Here is a 6,000-nt window from a genome sequence, read left to right on the forward strand (position 1 = left end):
GGGCAAGGGATGACGCGGTCCAAATTTCTTTTTCATCATAAGGAATCTTTTGAGCTGTTCTTTGTCTGGTCCCTCATCTAGGATCTGTTTGCCTTGGGTGACCCTACCAGGGGCTGGAAGCCCCGGGCAACATAGCTCCCAGACTCATTGGGGCACGCAAACTCCCCCACCACGATAAGGTGACAGCTCAGGGGGGAATTAAATCTATTTAGACATGATGAAATGTGAAGGACAAAGCAATTTAACTTGGTTTGAGTGAAGGAATTCATTTTATAGCAAAATGTGAAATCGTGCAGAACTAATGAAAAGACGCTTATTCTCGGATTCCTGAAGTGTTCGTGTTGTTCTTTTATTATACTGAAAAGTACAACGTTGATTTTAGTTGAACTCTATTTAGACATGGTGAAATGTGAAGGACAAAGCAATTTTAACTTGGTTTGAGTGAAGGAATTAATTTTATAGCAAAATGTGAAATTGTGCAGAACTAATGAAAAGAAGCTTATTCTCGGATTCCTGAAGTGCTAGTGTTGTGCTTTATCATACTGAAAAGTACAACGTTGTTTTTAGTTGAAATCTATTTAGACATGATGAAATGTGAAGGACAAAGCAATTTTAACTTGGTTTGAGTGAAGGAATACATTGTATAGCAAAATGTGAAATCGTGCAGAACTAATGAAAAGAAGCTTATTCTCGGATTCCTGAAGTGCTAGTGTTGTGCTTTATCATACTGAAAAGTACAACGTTGTTTTTAGTTGAAATCTATTTAGACATGATGAAATGTGAAGGACAAAGCAATTTTAACTTGGTTTGAGTGAAGGAATACATTGTATAGAAAAATATGAAATCGTGCAGAACTAATGAAAATAAGCTTATTCTCGGATTCCTGAAATGTTAGTGTTGTTCTTTTATTATACTGAAAAGTACAATGTTGATTTTAGTTGAAATCTATTTACACATGGTGAAATGTCAAGGACAAAGCAGATTTAACTTGGTTTGAGTGAAGGAATACATTTTATAGCAAAATCCGAAATTGTTCAGAACTCGTGAAAAGAAGCTTATTCTCGGATTCCTGAAAAGGTTTAGTGTTGTTCTTTCCTATCCTGCAAAGTAAAATGTTCTTTTTTGTTTAAAGCTATTTAGACATGGATTAATATGAAGGACAAAGCAGTTTTAACTTGGTTTGAGTAAAGGAATTAATTTTATATCAAAATCTAAAATTGTGTAGAACTCGTGAAAATAAGCTTATTCTCGAATTCCTAAAGGTTTACAGAGTAAAGTTTAGCATTTTTTTGTTTTGCAGGATGTCAGGATTGTTCCAGATGGGTGTAAGCTTACACGGGACAAGTGAAGACTTTGTTATTTTAAGAAATTCCCACCAGGCTGTCAGAGAGGTGCTGATGTTAATGCTTTTGAAACATTTGTGATTTTTTACGTTTTGACTAATAAGTGGCAGGTCAGAGATTTCCAGATTATCACACAATGCTTGTTCTAAATTTATCCATGGTTCATCTATTGGGCTAGGTTTAAACCGTTTGATATATACTGTAACCTATTGGCTAAGGAATAGTGCTGAAAATTAGGTAAATCTAATCCACCACTGTCCTTGGTCTTCTGTAGGGTTTTTAAACTAATACGTGGTGGTTTGTTTTTCCACAGAAATTTGGAGATGCATGAATCTAGTGACTTAAACCAAGTAGCAGATGGTTTTATGGGGATCATTGAGAACAAATAGATAACTTTTGGTGGTATCATCATTTTAATGGTTGTAACTCTCCCCATAAGTGATATAGGTAAGGACTTCCAACGATAGAGATCGTCCTCTACTGTCTTTAATAATTGCACATAATTTAGCTTTGTTAGCTCTGAGAGCCTGGAGGAAATGTTTATGCCTAAATATCTAATATTTCCTGACTGTAAAGTGATCGCAGGTATATTCTGGACCCTACAGTTAATGGGCAGAACTGTGGTTTTAGACCAATTGATAGAGTAGTCAGAAAGTGCTGAGAATTTATTTATGAGTGTGACTTTCACAGTACCCCTGGCATAACCGGGTAAAAGTCCAAGATCTCCCTTCAAACTAAAAAGCAAACCAAAATTGGCTATCAGGGTGCACTGGAACAGAGAAAAATGCATTAGACAAGTCAACCACTGAGCAAAACTGTGCATCTGATGGAATTTGAGACAAAATAGTGTGTGGGTTGGGCACAGTAGGAGCGAAGGAGGAGTGAAGGGTCTCTGTGCTTGCTGACTTCCTCAAGGATGCGGTGTACAAAATCATCAGTCCCTTCACCGGGTTTCTGTTTGCAGGTGGAAATGTGGGACATATTGATTTTGGTTGGAAATTGAGTGGCGATGGCTTGACACAGTCTTTGGATGGCTGCTTCATATTGAGCGTTATCTTTATGTCCTCGTTCACTGTTGGTAGGTCGCTGTTAGGGTTTTTAACATTTATCTCATGATATACCCTGTGTTACAATTACTTTACTGTGCCTTGCTATGCTTTAATTGCATTTCCTACGCTTTACCATATATATCTTATATGACATATACTGCATTAGTTCCAGTCATGTGGCGAGGAAATGAGGGTGCTTGTGAACAAAGAGAGATGCCTCAGGACGGAGTCTTCCAGAGGTCAACCGAGCTCACCCGAGTTTACACTACAAACGTTTATTGATGTATCTCTTTGTATGATTGTCGTCAAGGTCTCACACTCTAATTGGCAGATGTGCCTCCATACGTAAATGCATACGTAAACGACCGACGTTCTGAATTTTCTATGAAACCCTTTGTTTTTGTAAAGCTCTTCCCCCTTTCTTATCTCTGAATAAAACCAGGCTGCTGCAATGAGGTAGTCGGAGATTGTTGTTGGTTGCTTAGACACATACACCTGTGGCTGAAGCAGCGATGGCTTTGCCCTTTTGCAAAAGCTGAACTTTATATTGATCTCTTGTGTGGTTCTTTCTGTTTAAGGTGGGACTTCGTTAGTAAGAATGAAAAACCCCATCAACTTGGTGATGTGACCCGGATCCCAACATACCTGACCGCTGGCGGACGGAGGACGACGCGCTGAATCCGTGCACGGCCAGTGTCAACAGGACCTGGAAAGAAAGTCCTGGGGGGTAAATTCTTCGCTGGGCCAGTGTCATAGGTCTGACTTCGTCTGCCAACGGTGGATTGATGGGATCCGGACGGAGTGAAACGAACCAACAGAGAAGTAAGTGAAAAGCGCTGTGTTACGGGTCAGAGGCTCTGTAAGAAGAGAGGCCTTGAGTCCCAAAGAGTACAGGGTCAGATGCTAAAAACCTTGAGTCCCAGAAAGTAAAGGGTCAGAGGCTCTGTACGCAGAGGCCTAGAGTCCCAAGTGAGAGAGACTTCTGCAGAGACTGCTCTTTGTCAGAAGTAGTTCCTTGTCGAAGGTTTGCTTCTGAGTGGCAGGGAAAGAATTTGTGTTTTGTGCTGTACAAAATACTTGCTGAGTGAATGAGAGTGTGAATGACAGAGTACACTGACTGAATCAGCATTACTGGTGGAAACCTAACGGTGTTAACACAAACCAGTAGTTTGTTGAAGTAGGTAAGTTTAATCTGTATTAAGGACATATATTAATACAAATATACGCAGAGTACTAAATTAAATTAAAATAAAAAATGGGTAATCAAACCAGTAAATCCTCCCCCAGAGGTGCCGAAGGTGATGAAAAATATATGGTTGGCAAATTTCCTGGTTGTCTACGTTATATGTCAAAGTGGCAGAAGAAGTTTGGTGTTGACAAAAAGTTGAAAGTTGATCAGTGGAAAGGAGTGGTTGTGATGCTGGAAGGAAGCGTAGCTGCAAAGCATGGAGCAAAGAGGGAGAGAAAGGAAAAAGAGTTGCAGGGCGCTAACTTGTGGTTGAAGGCATCTGAAGAAAGGAGAGAGCAGATTCAGAAGGCAAAACAGAGAAAATCGGGAGATAATAAAACAGCGAGCTTGTTTGTAAGACCAGAAAATAATGAAACACAGGCTAGCAAGCGCCCACCTCAAGCTGCGGTACCCCCAACACAGGCTGACGGGCGCTCGCCTCCTGCAGGGGCGGAGGCTATTTCTCCCACTGCACCCCCTACTCAGTTAGCGAATACCTCTGATTTATATCCTAATCTGAGCAAATCTGTGCCTAACTCCACGTTTTACCCAAGTTCCACAAACCCCTTCTTTTCCCCTATGTGGCTTAGAAGTCATTCTAAAAAAGAAACAATGCCTCCTCAGAACACAGTCGAACATTATCCAATGATTCAAGTTGCCAATCCTAATCCTGTTGAAGGACAGGCTGCTCACATGTATGTGTACAGGCCGTGGACTTTAGAAGAAGCCAGAAAAGCTGTGGAAGGATGCACACCTGCAAAAGAGGATCCTGCCCAGTGGGCTGAGGACAGGCGAGGAATCATCCTTTCATATAGATTAAATGGGCTTGAAGCAGGCCAAGCAGCCATGACTTCACTCGGAAAGGATTGGGCCCGAGTCAGAGGAGATTTTACTGGCGCATGTGATAATCATGTGGCCTTTCCTGCCCCAAATGATGAGCCAGCCACACTCGGTGCTGAGTTTGAGGCTCAGTGGACCGCTCTCACAGGAAGAGTGGCAACATTGTACCGCAGACGGGCAGATTATGGCCGCCTGGCGGGAATAAAACAGAAAAATGACGAAGATGTTGAAAATTTCCGTTTGAGATTTGAAAAAGAATTCAGAATACATAGCGGAATCGAGGTTGATGTTAACGATCGTTCTGCTTATCAGCAACAGCTGAAAAATGGTCTCCTCACAGGATTCCGCCCCGAAATTGGAAATTGGATAAGAAAACATCATGTTGAATCCGCTGAAAGCACAGTCGGCCAGACCATGCAATGGGCCAGACATGCTGAGAGAGTGGTAAATGAGAAAGAAGGATATTCAGATGTGTTTTACACCGATGATTTGGAATCCAGCAGCTCCACTGTTTTCTTCCGCGGCAGCCAGAGAGGTGGCGGTCGAGGCAAAAACAGAGGGAGGGGAAGAGGCCAAAGGCCCTTCCAGTCTGGATCTGATAGAAATTCTGACGAATGCTGGAACTGTGGAGAACGGGGACATTGGTCCAGAAATTGTCCAAAGAAAAAACAAGATAATCACAAAGGAGGAAGAGGAGACAGAGGAAGGTCTAACTCCTGACTAGACATGAAAACCTCTGACTCCTCTAATCCTACAGATGAGATGGTTGTTGATGTCCATGCAGCTTGGGACGTTTTGAATGCACTCAAAGAGAAACCCTATGTAGTGTTGAAAATAAATGGTAAACCTACAGAGTTTCTATGTGACAGTGGTGCATGCAAAACAGTTCTTAAAACACATGTCCCAGGTTTAAAACAGTCTCAAAATAGCATTTGGGTTAAATCAGCAGATGGACAGACACACAAAGAATATTTTTCTAAAGCTTTGACTGTTGCAGATGAAGAAGCTAAACTTACTATTTCAGCCTCTGTAGTGATTTCACCAAAATGCCCTGTTAACCTGTTGGGAAGAGACTTGATGACCCGGCTGGGCATCGCCATCGTCCCAATTAAAAACGGAATGAAAGCTTGCAGAGTCAGAGATGTTGACGTTTATGCATCCTGCACAAATGACAACAGTGTGTATTGTTCATATGATTTGAGCCCAAAGTTTGAGCCTCACCTTCCTAGCAGAATGCTACAAGAAGCACGTGAACAACTACTAAATCCAGAGACAGAAATGACGCATAGTCAATTACATGTCACCATGAATGTTTTGACTGATCCCCATGACACATAGGTCAAAGAATTTGCCAAAATGTCTCCTGTTGTAGTGGGATTGCTTCACATGTACACTGACCGAAGGTCATTTGCTGCTGTGACTGTACTCCTCCCTGTGGATCGAGCATCCAGCTACAAGTTATCAGCTACCCCTCATATCTCTCTGTTCAAGCCTGAGAACATAACTTGGACAGATGCTGGCCTGAGAACAAAAATGGCAA

This window comes from Leuresthes tenuis, unplaced genomic scaffold, assembly GCF_036924035.1.
Source record: "Leuresthes tenuis unplaced genomic scaffold, fLeuTen1.0.hap1 SCAF_10, whole genome shotgun sequence".
NCBI lineage: Eukaryota > Metazoa > Chordata > Actinopteri > Atheriniformes > Atherinopsidae > Leuresthes > Leuresthes tenuis.